Source organism: Mixophyes fleayi, chromosome 12 (assembly GCF_038048845.1).
Source record: "Mixophyes fleayi isolate aMixFle1 chromosome 12, aMixFle1.hap1, whole genome shotgun sequence".
NCBI classification, from domain to species: Eukaryota; Metazoa; Chordata; class Amphibia; order Anura; family Limnodynastidae; genus Mixophyes; species Mixophyes fleayi.
In genome coordinates, this window is record NC_134413.1 from 1,088,105 (window position 1) to 1,105,075 (window position 16,971).

At 42.6% G+C, this 16,971-nt stretch overlaps 1 protein-coding gene and 1 long non-coding RNA gene across 5 annotated transcripts in view; one reads left to right on the top strand and one right to left on the bottom strand.

Moving 5' to 3' along the window:
- STON2 (stonin 2) overlaps window positions 1-7,422 on the bottom strand; it is a 52,539-nt gene extending 45,117 nt beyond the window's left edge. For both annotated transcript variants that reach the window (XR_012680339.1, XM_075193481.1), the window contains exon 1: window positions 6,986-7,422. The gene's annotated coding sequence lies outside the window, so the exon portion shown is untranslated. The remainder of the gene's footprint in view (window positions 1-6,985) is intronic.
- Window positions 1-16,971, top strand: part of LOC142109336 (uncharacterized) — a 133,756-nt gene that overhangs the window by 50,636 nt on the left and 66,149 nt on the right. The gene's annotated exons all lie outside the window — the stretch shown is intronic.

A 16,971-nucleotide genomic window follows, 5' to 3' on the forward strand; every position in this document is an offset into this window, starting at 1 on the left:
TCACCTTCACCACACTGCAGCCGTGCTGCTCCAGGTATTAACAACCTGGGGAAACACAGAGCTGCAGCTTCATCCAATCAGTTTCTGTGTCAGCACCTCTATAAGACGCGCTGGTGGGGTAATCGCTATGCAATGCAGTGTATCCGGCACCCCCTACCCCACCCCCCATAGTTCTGCTAGTTGGGAGGAGAGGAATGATGGGTAAAAATGACAAGTGGAGTTACATTTTAATGGGATCTTAGCCTTTTAAGTGGGAGGGGACAGACAACCGACAACCTGGGATTGTAGTGGATGACTGAGCCAGTCCAGGGCTGTCTGAGAGACCCTCCATTGTGTGGACTAAGATCCTGCATAAGTTCTGTAACCCAACATTTTTATTTATAACTGATGTGCGCAAGCTTTGAGGACGGAGTTCCTCCCAGAATCTGCTTTTGGGGTTCCATGATTGTCAGGAATGTAATATATTCAATTATCTTGTTCTTTGGGTCCCCCTACAATAACCCACTGACACCTGGGATCCATAAACAATGGCACATGGGGTGCGAGGCAAAATCTGCTTTGTTGCATCATCATGGAGTGCCCATGTGACCGTTCTGGAGGCGCTCTGCGGCACATTGCAGAGAATTGAACTGCTCCTTGGGGTATAAATGTATGAATAGAGTATCATGGACTTAAACATTACATCTAATTAATTTCTGCTATAACTGTATCTGGTCTGGAACCTCCTGTTTACAACACATCTTCTGAGTGTAAATACGTTAATCCATCTTAAACATTTCCGGATGGTCTCAGAAGGTATCGACAGAGAGGGATCTGGAGGAGGTAGATAAATAGAGAACAAAAATCCCAAACCTTCCAAAATCTCCCTCTCACCAGGACACACTGTTCTGTTCTCATTTTTCCAACTGATTTTCCATTTCAATGAAACCTGGCTGTAAGTAATGGTGGGTGTGGGGGGGGGGGGGGGGGGGGGGGGGCAGGTGATCTGTGTCATGGTGGAAAGTAGTTGACAAGAGCTGAGGAATGTGATGGCCACTCTCTGCTGTCATCACACAGCAGAAACAATGAGCGATGACCATACAGTCAGACACTACTGCAGTAGTCATGTCATCTCTGTAAGATGTCTCTTCCTCCCGCTCTATGAGATCAGTGGTTTTGTATTTCTTCTGTAGCGGAACCGAAACCACAAGAGTGCTGACTCCAAGACGAGGGTCCGACCAGACCAGTCTGTAGAGCATGAAGCCCCCAACCATTGCTTCCTCTTTCTGGGTCTTTCCCTGGGTCAGCTAAATACTGACACACAGACACCAGTATGCAGTTAATTAGATATAATATGTTAAATATTATTTCTGCCAGTTTATTTAGCCTCACCACATTACACAGCACTGTACAGAGTATGCAATCATTCACATCAGTCCCTGTCCCACTGGAGCTTACAGTCTAACTTCCTGCCAGGGGAACCACATCCAAACTCCACACAGATAGGTCCAGGGCAGAATCAATTCCATGACCCCAGTGCTGTTAAGCAGCAATGCTAAATCGTTTATGAATTGTTATTGTAACTGTTTAATCACCAAAAACACTAAAATCTTCTTTATAATACTATTGTAGATTTTAAAGCAGACCAATAAAAGAAATGATATAAAAAAAAAATCAAACAATGGTCTCATCAAGACTGCCATAGACGGGCCCCAAGGTAAAGACCCACGCCTGGGTAATTTCAGGGGTGTCCCTTTCCCCCTTTTGACACCTCTGGATTAATTACAACCATGTGTATTTAATCACAAGTTATGGAGCTCATTTATTTTATTTGACTGTAATTGTACTGCTCTACCATGTCTGTGTATGCTCCACACCTAACTTTCCTGTTACTAAACCTACATGTGTAAGGGGACCTGCCCATGTAACTACCCCCTGTACCCAGGGAGAAGAGGGCTGACCTAGACCCGGGTGGTGAGTATAAGTATCTTCAGAGGCAGCTGACACACAGACTGGGGGAGAGATATTTTGAGTTATTTTGGGATAGTAAATGAGATGGTCTGCAATGTATAACTATACGTATTAGGTGTGACAGTAAGAACAGAGCAATGTTCTGCAGATCTCTAGAGAGGTCAGTAATGTAATAATCTGCAGAATATATCACTATGTATCTGTCAGGGGGTAGATGGAACAGAGCAATGTTCTGCAGATCTCTAGAGACAAGTGATATATTATTATAGGAAGTAATAGGTTGGAGGGTATAACTTTATAAGGCAGTAATTAATCTCCTGATACACGTATACAACACTGCAGTCCACACACGCTGGCAATGTAAGAGTTAAACACTGTGTTTTCCATATAAGCTCCCCTTTGTAACCTGTACACAACACTGCCCAATTACATGCAGAATGAGAACTCAGTTTTCCTTCTGTCAGTGGTGACAGTGGAGTGCGAGATAAGTGGGAGTTTGATGTGCGTGGGTGTACAGGAGACAGCAGAACAGGTCCTGATTCCCCTCTTCTGCTGTAGGGAAATCTACAGGACTGACACTGTAATATTGTATGTAGACAATTTATTACCCCTACAGGGCGAATCCCACCCACCCCAGACTGTGTAATTATATCAGACGTTCCTTGGTAGGGGTACAAATGTCTGATACTTTGTAAATGACTCAGACTGCGGCCTCAGGACTTCCTCTGAGATTAATGAAGTCAACAACCCACTAAATTACACTCATTAATGGGATATTTTACTGAAAAATTACTTCTTTTGAGGACAATATAATCTTTGTAGATATTATATTGTTGAACAGCGCAAGTTTTCTGCAGTGTCTAAGGGACGTTTTTGGTTAAAGAGGCACCACTGCCCCACTTGAAACTTTCAGATTTGAACCATGAGGTATAATCCGCTGTTCAGTGTTACCCTGACATTCCATTGCTTAGTATTGGCCCTGGTTATATACAGCAGTGTGGCTAGTGCTGTACATTGTTATGTTCTGCTTTCTCTCCTAGTTTCCCCTGAAGATCGGTTGCACAGATTCCCACAAAGCTTTTTTTTCTCTCTCTCTAACTTGTTTCTGTGAGATCTGTTTCCATGGAGCCTGTTGGACTCCAGCAATCCGACCTCGGAAATCCAAACATCTTTCATCCCGGCTCTAATTGGAAAGTTTACTGAGCTCCAGGGCGGATTCTGAGGTGGCATCATTAACCTTCTCTCTGCTGGAAGAAATGGTGTGTAATAGGGGCGATAACCCCTGTGATGTGTGCGTACCATCTACAGAATATAATCTAGGACTATGTCCACTCTCCACGTCTGACATCTCCCACACGTGGTCTTAACACTTCCCCACAGGTACACCTTATTGTCATATAGTTTTATGTGTGATATTCAGCAAGACCTGGATACAGGGCAGTATAAATAAATGAATGAGTCAGACCGACATTTTACGTAGCCAGTTGAGAACTGCATCTATATTAATTTATTATTAACTGTTATTTATATAGCGCCTACATATTGGACAACATTCAGTCCCTGCCCCAGAGAAGCGTACTCTTCATATCCTTAGTGACGTATATCAGGCCCAAAACATAGATATTTGGAAGGAAAGAGGAACAGGATGACATCAATCTCCCTGATCCTGTGACAGAATCCGTGGCAGCGGGCACATGAGCAGTATAGCTGTGTGTGAGACACAGTGTTGTTATGGTAGCAGGAGAAAGGCAACCAGAGGAGTACAGAATAGGGATAGATCCCCCTTATTGTACATGCTACAGCTGAGTCTTGAGGGAAGATCCCAAACTGTAACCGGTGTATAGATAGAAGTCGGTATCAGCCCACTCTGATGTGTGTCTGTAGGTGCAGTCACCTCAGCCAGTTATTTACTCTGCTCCTCCTAGGACGTGTCCGTCACAGCACCACAATCACCAGTCCTTCCACCGGGACTCGCCTCCTCCCATAACTACTTATTAGAGAAATATTTTACACATGTTTATCAGATCTGGCACGTTTATGCAATGACTTGTCTGCTGTCTATCAGCCAGAAAAGGGGATTCAGGGTGAGCGATGATATAGGAACCAAAGATACTGAGGAAGAAGAGATTTGTGGGATCGGTTCCCCTATTGCCCCTTGTCTCCCTGATATTGCCTTCAGTAGGCTTTACAGTGTTAAACAGTTTATTACAGTAGCAAAATCAAAAATAAGAGGCAAAAGGGAGCCCGGTGTCGCTGCGCTGGTGGCACGGCCGATTCACATTTGGTGGTCCTGCGTTCCCCAGAGGCGTTCTTAACACTTTTGATGTGCTGGGCCACCCCATGTCCACCCCTTCCTTACAAATCCCCATGTATTACCATGTGCACCAGCGGCACAATGTGGTGTGTGCTTTCCAACATTCCTGTCTACTGGGACAGCAGAACAGTCCCTAACACACTATGAACCATGTTACCTCTAAGCTGAGTGATCAGATAGTTATACGCTTACTGTAATGATAACTCCCCCCAGAAGGGCTGCTGAGTCTCCTGCTCAGTGCCACCCTGATCATTCTTTCCCCAGCAAGTTCACTTTTTACCTTCACAGTTCCCAGATCACTCAGTAGAGGGAACGGAGCCTATAACTTCCATTACTCTTTCTGTCAGTGTTAAATAGCCGTCAGTTTACAGTCTTTAAAAGACACAATCAAATTTTAGTATCTGAGGTAAAGTGACGAAATCTGAAAGCTCATCCAACTATATCTGGATATACCCAATATTTTACATATCTCACAACATTGTCCTGGAGGTAATCGGGACAAATATAGTGTGCAGCCATAAAGCACATAATAGGGGTTATCATGAACCTCGGGGTGTTTCCAACGCATCTAATACACTAAGCCGCCTGCCTCCCCCTAACCTAAAAACATCTGTCACGTCCTCTTTTCATCATACGGTCCTGGTTTGCCTAGTGCCAATGTTGGCTGGTATGGGGGTGGCAGATCCTTATAGAATCCACACCGTGCTGTCGTGTGTACCTGTCGCATACTCACAGCACAGTCGTCATTTTGTGGGCCAACCAAACATTCCTGAGAATGCAGCCTATTAATTCACTAGGAACTCAGTGCCTCACACCTCAGTGAGGCCACTATTGCCTAGTGAATTGATTGGCTGAATATTGGTCCATCCCACAAAATGGCAAATGGCTGCCTCCACTTGCGTGAGCCACAGATACACTTTAAAATAAGATTTCACAAGTCCATATATTGTTTGTTTGCATATAAACTAAATACATGGTGGCTTTCCGTTAATCGCTTCTGTATAGTAAAATACAATGTTAACCCGAGAAAAGAATATATTTACAGTATCTTACTAAAACAACAATTACGATAGTGTAGTGAGCACCTGCATCAATACGTTACAGAGGCACCGTACAGCCGCGTGACAGGACAAACTGCCCCATCTGGGTACATCTCTGTGCTGGAAGTGGGCCCACCGGAGTGCGTGAGGGGAAGATTGTGAAGGTTGTAATAATCTGCTGGTTGTATCACGTTGTGGGGAGTTTGATACAATATTATAAGGTCTATTTTTTTAACGGGAGATGAGCAGTAAATCCTGCAAAAGGGTTTTTTTCACAGGATTTCGGTCTTCTCCTTGGCCAGTAAAGACGAATGCTAATTATTGTAGGGGGGCAGCCATCATTGGGGGAGGGGGGCTCCTGTGATGCTTCCTCAGGCAATACACTGCCCCTGTCCTCTGATTGCTGATGTCATCTCAGGATGGTGCCCTCAGGAAAAAAATGCTTTATTATTAAAATAAAGCATTTTTTCTGTTTTTATTTATTTAATATTTATAATTTTTTGGTATTTTTTTTTTCTTTTTTACAATTTTTTTTTTGTAGAATCTGGAACTGAAAGCCTGAGCCGGCATGCACAGAGGGTCCCTCCCAGGACTGGCTTGGTCAGTGGTATGACTTCTGTTACCGCTGCCAACCTGCATCACCGGGGAGCTGAGCACCGCTCCGCTGCCCCCATGACATTTTCTTAATAAATAGCCTGATAAAAGATTTTCCCGCAGTAATATAAAATCTAGTTGCTAGGGGGAAGGGGGGAGGGGGGGGGGGTCTTAATAACAGACCGGTATGCTGGATGTGGCACAATTTTCCGCTCAGTGGAAAGGACAATCTGACATTCTGTTCAGTCAGTGATCCGGTGACAGATATTTAGTGATCACTGAGATCTACAGGACGTTATCAGCCGGCAGCAGAGTTTTGTGTTCCCTGATGCTCTGGGGGTCTTCGCTACATGATGCCAGATAAGGTCTTTGGAGTTTAGATTCTCATGAAACATTTTCTTTATGGTTTTATTTACCAATCTCTGTCCTCTAATCTCTGTATTGTCACTGCGCCAGGCAATAAGGCACTCACTGGAGTGTATTACACTAGTCAAACACACTCCTATCCTACACTGTCATTGCTCTGTATAATAATACACATATATCTATAAACATTGAGTTCTGATGTCATTACTCAGGTGTTCATTAGGAAACTTGTGTATTACAAAGGATAAATGCGACCACTACTGTCAAATATTTTGGATATTACAAGTTGCCTTGGAATTCAGCCCTGTGCTGTTATGAGGTCACAGAAATCCTTGGTGACTTTTAATATCTACATAATGTACAGTAGGATATGCATTATTCCATATAGATTATATACTCATCACTTTGTACATTTCTTTTGAATTATTAATAATAATTTTAGTTATTAAACAGATTTAGGGTCTCGGCCCCCTGCTGGTGCTGCTCATGTAGGTAAACAGACCAGGTGTAATGATTACAGGGATCATTCTGCCCAGACCAATGTTGTACAGTGACCTCACATGCAGAGCGGGATATACCTCACTATGCCACTTGTCGCACTAACTCCCCGTCCTATGGGCACAGAGTGAATACAGAGCAATGCAGCACCCTAGGAGTTGTGTAACTGTAGTAACAGAATATATACAGCCAGTTCCCAAGAATTACACACATGCTTCCATACCTGGGTCTGTACACAGGACTGACTCTCCTCCTAGTGAGCTGGAGATCCAGGGCTGCAGACCAGGGGGTGCAGGGTGGTAGAATCCAGGGTGCAGACCAGGGAGTGCAGGATTGTATGAAATCCTGGGTGCAGACCAGGAGGTACGGGGTGGTAGAATCCAGGGGTGCAGACCAGAGAGCAGGGTGGTATGAGATTCAGGGGCAGCAAATCAGGAGGTACAGGGTGGTATGAGACCCACAGGGACAGAGAGGAAACCCCAGGAGCTGCAGATTCAGGGATGCAGGGTTGTTGGTGATCCAGGGGGCAGCAGATCCAGAGATGCAGGGTGGTTGGTGATCCAGGGGGTGCAGGCTGGTATGAGAACCACAGAGATAGGAGCAAAGAGCTGCGGCTCCAGGGGCAGCTGTGTTCTCGGTGCCAGAGAGATAGGAACATTCAGGCTCCACCCACTTCCCCAAAATTCCTCCTGATTGGTCGTTTGTATAACATCTTGACAGCAGGGCTGGTGCTTTAACCCTTAACTGACACTGTGGGTTTAAGAATTGGGACTGAAGAGCTCTCTGTGCAGACTATACAACAGCACAGTTTTATAGATCATAACTAATACTTATCACACCTTTGTTATTCACTATACTTTATCCAAGATATGAGGCCAGCATACGGCTGTCCATGCTCAAGTATCACATATGTATTAGTTCACTAAAAGGAATGGATGGAATTAGGTAGGATTCCCCCATCACTGTTTAAAGTTTTGCTATGTATTGCCTTTATTCACTCTCCCCTATGTGTTTGTCCTTCAATAAAGCTTGGGGCCTGAGATCCCCCTCACCTACCTCCCCCTCACCCCTCTCACCTACCTCCCCCTCACATCCATTGCTTGTTTAAATCAGTTGTGTTGTGTAAGTGATGCATGGTCAGTGCAGTGCCTGATGTAGAGTGTAGGATGTCATATCTTGTACCGTATGTCTTGTATTGAGCTAAAAAGTATGTTTATGTTTCACGGTGTATTTTGCTAACGGCTGTGCTTGAATGTAATTTATTATATGTTTGTTGTACTTTTATACGAAATAAAGATACCTTTTCAATAAAAAAAAAGTCAACGCGTTAGCTAGGGAACGGAAGATTTGAAAATGGTGGACTATAGTGGTGTCCTTATAATTAACAAGTATTGAAAGGGAATTTTTTTTTTATTTCTGAATACTTTAATTTAAACAAAAAAAAAGATATTTTAGATAATTTTACGTATTATATAGCTTTAAAATATTCTCAACTTGAAAGGTTCATTTTTAATCCGAAAGAATAAATATAAAAATAGTTTAGTTTTACCTAGATAAAAGTTAATGTAATATCTTCTTTCTCTCTCTTCTGTCATCCACATTCTCTCTGCCTCCAATGCAACCACAAGTGCCCGGCCTATGGGAATGCCGTGAATGCCTTGGGTAACATCTGGCTGGCGGGGAATACTGGATTCGGCCTAGGTGGCTACATCATTCCCCATCAGGTGTGCCATAGGAACAATGCTGTAATAGTGAATGACACTCACATGAGTAGCCTCTGGCAGCAACCAGTACACGCCCCTGACCTGTAATAATTACCCACAAATGGGTGGGATTTTCTCAAACTGACAGTGGGTTGTTGACGTCCTCAATAACATGAATGGGAAGTGAATGGAGGAGGGGCCTCGACAACACTGGCAAACATTACAGGCATTGGTGGAGCCAATATAACGGGTATTACTGCCATGCAAGTAATTTTACAGCTATGGATCTGTCTGATAGACAGGGAGACTTAGCCGGTGCAACAAAGTACGTCAGCAGATACCGTGTTAGACGAACTTGGAGCGCTGCCATTCCCATCATGTCATGTTTACGGAATTTTAATCTGCTGTATTTTTGGATTTTAAGTTCTCTTCTACAATAAATATTAACTAATATATTGAAGATTTCTGTGCTGTAACTGCCAGCACTTTGTGCAGAAACTCCTAGCAGCTAATTGTGTCTGCCCCATAGAGTACAAAATGAATCTTGTAAATTCTCCACGGTTTGCAGCTCCTAGTTAAAGATGCCATCTAGTGGCAGATCTGATGACTTGCATTTATACATAAGGATTTTTTCCTGGGTAGTTCTCCCAGACCCCGGGAGAGCAGACCATTCTCCTGGATCCTGCAGACTTTCTATTAAAGTGGGCGAGACGGGGCCTCGATGACGTGATTCACTGCAATTCACTTCCATTCCCCATCCATGTGGCGCATGATCGCTGATATGATGTGATTTGCAGTGCCATGCTCCCCCTGCACCTGCCACTTCACCTCTCCAGGTTCTTTAAAGTGGCAAACATGAACTAAATTACACAAATACAGGACAAGCATACAACATAATACAAAAAGCAAATACAAGGACACAGATCTTTACTAAATGGCAATGGACAAGGTTGAAGCAAATATGATTTTTTTGCCTTTTGATAAATTGGACTCATAGGGGGGTATTCAATTGACGGCGGGATCGCCGAAAATCCCGCGCTCCAAAAATATTACCGTTAATACGGTAATATCTCGCTGGATTTCAGCTCAGGGAGCTGCGAGCTGAAATCCAGCGAGTAAATTACCGTATTAACGGTTTTTACGCGCAGGATTACCGTATTAACGGTAATATTTTTGGAGCGCAGGATTTTCGGTGATCCCGCTGTCAATTAAATATGCCCCATGAGGGCTGATTCATTAAGGTATGTAAACTGCGATTTTGTGCTTATAATCTGCACAATTACTCAATGCATGCCCAGAACCGGACCGTATGCTGCTGAACACAGCATCGTTCAATTCATCTTTGTGTGCAAAGGACACTTACTACAGCTACAATTCAAGGGAGGGAATGGGGCAGGCAAGGGGCGTTCGATTGTAGTCAATGTACAGTAAGGGCGTGGTAAGCTGGAGCACACGCAGCAGCGTCCGAATCAAGGTTTGGGTACTGCTTTTCATATCTCTTGCTACAGCTACAGGACTAGTCTATGTGCCGATTACTAGTGATGACGGCTGTGTATACAGCTAGAACATGTGTTTGTATCAGGAGCAACTGTAATAATTATTTTTATGTACCGTAGACATTAATAACATCCTGATAAATGTATTTCATTGGGGGGGGGGGGGCACTTTTATTTTTTAATGTTTTATTATTAATGCCTACATTATTCACAGGTGACAGTAATTGAATAGGTTTTTTTTGTTGTCTTGTTTTTTCTTTGTGTTCTTTTGTGAGTTTATATTCCACATATTGGACATATCCTGCAGTGTTCTATGTAATAGAGCAGAGCGGACTTAGACCTGTATTCATCAACAGACGAATCTTCAGTTCCGATTGTTTTAAAACAACGCACATTATGTTTAGTATACATACCTTAATGAATTAGGCCCATAGCGTTTATATCTATGTTTAAAATATAACGTGTTTTGTTGGAAGGTAGCTGCACTATTCATTATACACAAAGGTTAATACATGACAGAATAATCCACTATATATGTAGTTAATAGATAAAGTACATTTAGTTGGAATGGGAAGCATATATTATGAATTCTAATTTGTAAAATATTTTGCTATATATAATGCTGTTTATATGTGTAAATGTGTAAAACTTTCCCTGTCCCAACTGATTTGATTTTTTTTAAGTCTAAAAAATGTTAGAACCCCTAACAATATAATTTGTAGCAGTGAAAACAAAGAGGAATACTTTTTTTGCACTGCTCTCTTGAGAAAACCTGGTTCACATTTTGTTTGGAACATAGCCGCCCCTTGTGTTTTGTAAGTCAGATGGGGGCCGTCTAATTTGTCTTAAAGACAGAATAGCGGATCCTGAGCAAATATTCTCCTGAATAGCGCAAATGCACTATTATTTGTAAACAAGAGAACTTACTGCACTTAAAGTGAAAAATCTATCAGTCTAATATAATTTATTTATATAGTGCCAACATATTATGCAGCGATGTACAGAGAATATGGAATAGTACACAATCTAAATTACCCACCGCACAACCATTTTTGTCAGCAGTCAATTAACCTACCAGTATGTTTTTGAACTGTTGCAGGAAACCCACACAACACGGAACATACATATCAAACCCACGGCCCCAGTACTGTGAAGCAGCAATCCAGACCACTGTGTCACCATGTTATTCTCTCCCACTATATCTATTGGACTCATTTAGAATCAACCTCAATGTTGCGACTTGAACATAACTGTAAATTTACGGCTGCAAAGTGGCGGCCTAATGTGTATTTAGAGTCACACCTGTCTTAGGATACCTTTAACTGAAAATACAATGTAAAGTGGTGGACATATCATGATACCCTCTAAGGTTATTGTGTAGGAAAGTGCTAATGGCGTTTTTAGCCAAATCCTCTGGCAGGCTTTCCTTTACTACCTTGTGATGTTGCACTTCATCTTTTGACCAGGTTGGTTTATTATATTGATGACATTAAGAACATTCTCATGTGTCTTGCTCCAGACCTGTGCTGGCTTTGTGGATTAGTAACCAAGGGCCTGATTCATTAAGGATCTTAAATGAAGAGGTATCTTATTTCAGTCTTCTGGACAAAACCATGTTACAATGCAAGGGGTGCAAACTAGATTTCTGTTTTGCACATAAGTTAAATACTGACTGTTCTTTCATGTAGCTCACAAATACTTGATAGCTTATTTGTACACTGAAATTTAAAGTTGATATTTGTGTGCTACATGAAAAAACAGTCAGTATTTAACTTATGTGCAAAACAGAAATCTAGTTTGCACCCCTTGCATTGTAACATGGTTTTGTCCAGGAGACTGAAATAAGATACTTCTTCATTTAAGATCCTTAATAAATCAGGCCCCAAGTCTTCCCCTGGCAGTTATGGTTGAGACCCTGAGTCAAATCCCCAGACAGGCTTCCTTTTACTTCCTTGTTATGTTCCACCTGACAATGATAACATTAAGAAGCATATTGCTTCTTATTTAAAGCATTAGCTGGCTCAGTAGTCTTGAATCCATCTACTTTCCCTCTTCGTCATGATGTAGCCCCTGGTTTTAAAAGGTGAAACTTTAGTACCATGTGATGTTTCACTTGGCTGGTTTATGATATTGATAACATTGAGAAAAATAATTATTTGATAGTAAAAGACTGAGCTGACTCAGTGGTCCAGTAGCCTGATAATACCTTGGCAATGATGGCTGATGGTTTGGAACTCCAGACAGGCTTTCCTTTAGCACCTTGTGATGTTTTAACAGGCTGGCTGATGTGAAACATCTAACCCCTTTTACAAAACAAGACCTGGCTCGGTTGTCTAATGTCCAGGTGATCCATTGGCAGTGATTTTGGAGCTCTAAATCACTTTGTGGGCCCACCATTCATGTTGCTCCGAGCTGGTTAATGATATTGACGACATCGAGAAAACTATCAATTCTTCAACAAAACATGAGTTGGTTCAGTGGTCTAGCAAGCAGGTATTGAACTGGCTGTGATAGTGGGAGCCATACTTTGGATCCCCACACAGGCATCCTTGTGTTGTTGCACCAGGTGGGTTGACATTGATAAATGACCTATAACCTTACTCATGGGGCGGCTCAGTGGTCTAGTGGCCAGGTTCTGTGTTGATAGTGCCAGTGAAGACCTGTTTCTACTTATCAGGGAGATTTTGTTTTATTCAATTGTCATGTTGAGCCAGTACCCTTGTTTTAGTACCCTGTGATCTAATGGGACATATACTTTATTCGGCTCATGTCGAGTTAGGAACAAAGCAAAACCAAACAGCAGATTTGCACCTTGACAAAACCAAGATGCACTGCATCAGATTTAAAATGTGCGGATGGATTTAAAGTTGGGAGGGGGCGTGTCCTAACTCAACTCTAAATCACAGTGTAAAAATAAAGCTGTCCAGTATGTGTGTGCTATATGCAAAAAAGGAATGTTCCCTGCATGCAAAATTATAAATGTATTTGCCCTCTTGCATTGTAACATGCTTTATCCTGGAGCAAATTTGCTCCTTTTTTTATTTTGCTCCTATCTCTAGTGAGGCCCGATGTGTTCAACAGCCATGGGTCTGAAAATATATTGTTACACGAAGAGGTGGAGAGACACAGCATGCCTTAACAACAAATTATCATTTGACATTGACAAAAACATTTAGAATATTATTATAGTGTAATCTGTAAATCATGGACCACTGCATATCAGTAAAGAATTCTAAAGAAATTAATTATGTGTTAAAGAGATCATATAGGGCCTAATTCAGGTGTTTATGTAGCGTATATTGTGCAAAATATATATGTCTAGAAACGGATATTACTCCAATGAACACAAATGAATGCAATTCATGTCTGAATGCAACTGCCAAAACTGCCTGCGACTTGAGAGATGGAAGGAGGAAATGAAGGGGCGGATTAATGTAGCCTATGCACAGTAAGGGCGTTCAACACAGATGCGGCCATTTCAAGTCTTGTGTTTGTTGTAAGTGGGCTTCTTGTCAGCCATATCTTCTGCACACACAACAGGGCAGGTGTAAATGCTGACTGATAGTGATGACTGACATGGCGTAGGCTTTGTATTAAAAATTACATGTATGCTTGCCAGTCACTGTTACAGAACAGCTGTATGCTAAGATATACTAATAAAATGCATTGTATGTCACGTGTGCATTGTTCATCAGAGACTTAAGAGACCTCTGGTAACATGTACCTAGGTGCAGGAATTATGCAGTGTACTAAATGTACTGCAGAAATCTGCTGTGGTCCCAGCCTCTTCAATCACAAATCCAGTCCCTATAGTTGTCTATGGAGACTGCGGTTTTGCCCTAATTATCAAGTTCCAAAATTAGGAGCTTGACTCTGATAGCTAACGCCATCTGAAGATGGTAACCTATGGGGAGAGCATCGCAGGAGAGGGATCTTCATTTCTTATTATTGACATAAGAAATGGAAATTAATGTGAGCAATTTAAGTTTGGTCCTAAATCGACCCCTAATACCCTTTCCATACTGCAGCCTCGACCCGTTTTCTGGCTGGGGCTTGCCCCAGCATCCCGGGACTTAAGGTCTAGGGTAGTAAAAGCTTATCAGTATAACCGCAACACAGGGTTGAGGAAACCAGAATACTGGAGGCAGGTACCGGAGACAGGCCAGAAATCGTGGGTCAGTAGCGAGCAGGAAAGCCAAAGAACAGACCAAAGGTCAGGGCAGGTTACAGACAGGGTAATCCAGTAAACAGGCAGAGGTCAGGGTCAATCAATGTTCAAGCAGAGTCAAATCCAAAGGTCACAATAGGAATCGGATAACAAGCAGCAGAGCTGGTCAGCAATAGTGCAGTACACGGACGCTATAACCTGGAGGAAGGCTAAGCCCTCCCTGCCTTAAATACCTGAAGTGGCCAAACAGAGGTTAGGGGCTCCGATGGTACTAATTGCCCCTCCAGAATGTACCTAATAACACTGGTTTGTGCACGCACCCAGTTGCCACAGACGCCAGGATGCGGCGCTGATTGCAAAGGCGTCCCGGACGTTGCCTTGGTGGTGGCCAGGACAGTGATACCAGAAGTGACGTCCTGGCTGTTGTCAGCTAGGACGCAGATGACAACGGGCGGACACGAGGCACTGTGCGCAACAATTACGCCATCAGTTATTGCTGTGAATAGTTGCAATAACAGATGTAATTTAACCTGTGAAAAATGCTGATATTGTTAAATAGCCCCATTAATGTCTTAATTGATAGATACATCATATGACAGAAATGATTGATTTTAAACTTAATTTATTTTCTGGCCATAATTGTTGTTGCATTATTAGTTTAATTAGTTAAGTTATTGTTAATTAACCATATTTACACCTTACCCATTCTTTCCATGCTTGTTCTTATTTTCACCAAATAAGTCCCTTAAAGAGTCCTGTTCACTGGGGGTTTGTTCTGGTTTGGAACTCACCTTTCTCTGTGTCGTCAGCATTCCCTCTATGAAGATAAAGGCAGAACATCTACCGCTGACCACTGCCCGACTAAAATGGCTGAGAGCATAGCAAGGTAGCTAGAGAGAAAAGGATGGAAAAAGAGTGATAGAAGAGATGGAGTGGAGGGAGAGATATAGAGAAGAGAGAGGAGATAGAGGATAAAGAAAGAGACATATGAAAAACATGATATGTAGAGTATATTATTGGCACATTAATGTAACTATTTTGCATTAGGTATTTGATATGTAGTATCTGTGATGTTTAAATGAAGTTTGAGATATTTACAGAATGGTGGGATCCTGAAGATTTCCAGTAAATGGTTGTGTAGTTTTCTTTGTTTTCTTCTTGATAACGTTGACATACATTAGCAGATCAGAAACCCGGGATGCTGATGATCTGTGTGCCGGCTGTTGTCAGCCAGGATGCAGATGAGAACGGACGGACACGAGCCACCGCTCGCAACAGTTAGACGAGCGGTGGCCCCCAATGCGGGCTGTCATGTAAGGTAAGTGTTACTGTTAGGGTTATCCGGAATTGCTGCTTTAAAAACTTCTCATATGGTGGTTGCCATTTTCAATGACGTAAAAACGCAGTGCCGTTATTACTTCTGATCGGGATATTTGACAACACAGTCGGGTGCTTCTCTTGTCATTAAAGAGGTAAGTCTGGATTTTTTTAATGTCGCTGATGTCATGTTCGGGCATAATTTGTCTATGAACTCGTTGTCGGTGTTATCAGCACTGTTAATTAGTACCCCACCCCCCCATGCCTGTTCATTAAGTTACAATATGCTCTACCTGGATTGTATCTACTGCCGCACTGCTTTTACAGTTTGCATTGCTTTCTATGCCTTACTGTTATCTTAATCATTTGCATTTCTTATTACTGTTACACTGTCTTAAGCTGGGTACACACTACAGAATTTTCCACCAACGTTTTTATGCCGATCAATTAGTTACCATAGGGGTCCAAATTTTGTGGTTATTCCTTAATAAACACCCGCGGTACTTCAAATAAACTGGATAAAGAAGCCGCGATTAGTAAATTATTTAATAAATTGAAAAATCAATATTTAATTAACTAATTGTCAGACAGTCGAGATATTTGGCAGAAATAGTTGCTTTGACATCCTCTCTTAACTTAAAATGTTTCCTCTTCGTCCTAGACTCAATGCCGCTGCTAGACTTATCTTCCTTTCTCGCCGCTCCGCATGTCTCCCCTCTCTACCATGCCCTTCATTGACTCCCCTTCCCCTTCCCCTATAGAATCATCTTCAAGCTCCTCACCCTCACTTACAAGGCTTTTGCCAACTCCACTGCTCCCTACATCTCCAACCTCCTCTCTATTCACAATCCTTCCTGCCCACTGCGATTGGCCAAGGATCGTCGCTTCTCCTCCCCTCTGATTACCTCTTCTCACTCACGTATTCAAGACTTCTACAGTGCTGCCCCCTCCACTGGAACGATCTCCCTCGTACTATCAGAACCTCCCCAACTCTAAGCAGCTTCAAACGGGCATTAAAAACCCACCTCTTCTTAAAAGCCTTTCAGTCATCTACCTAACTACCCACCTGTTGGCTTCCTCTTCCTCTCTTCCCCTTCCTCCTTCTTACTCCCTTGGACCCCGTCCCCTTCTCATTTTCCTTGTGACCTCTGTTTTTCTGCCCCTCCTTTAGATTGTAAGCTCCTCTGAGCAGGGTCCTCTCTCTGCCTGTTTCCACCACTTTTAACTCTGCTCCACAGCTACTCTGTCCACCTCCTTCTTGAGCCAATTGACCCCTGCTTTTCTATGCACCTTGTCAGTAGCTCTTAACCTGTTAGCTGCACCCACACTCTTGGGCACAGGTTCCCTGCTCTGCTGATTTTCCCCTACCCTTTCTTATTAGCTGTGTGCTGAACTACCTGAGTAATAGTGCTACTTTTTCTTGCACTGTAATGTTTACCCTGTACTGTGCTACTGTTTGCTCCTGTACAGCGCTGCGGACACTTTGTGGCACCTTACAAATAAAAATTAATAATAACAACACTCC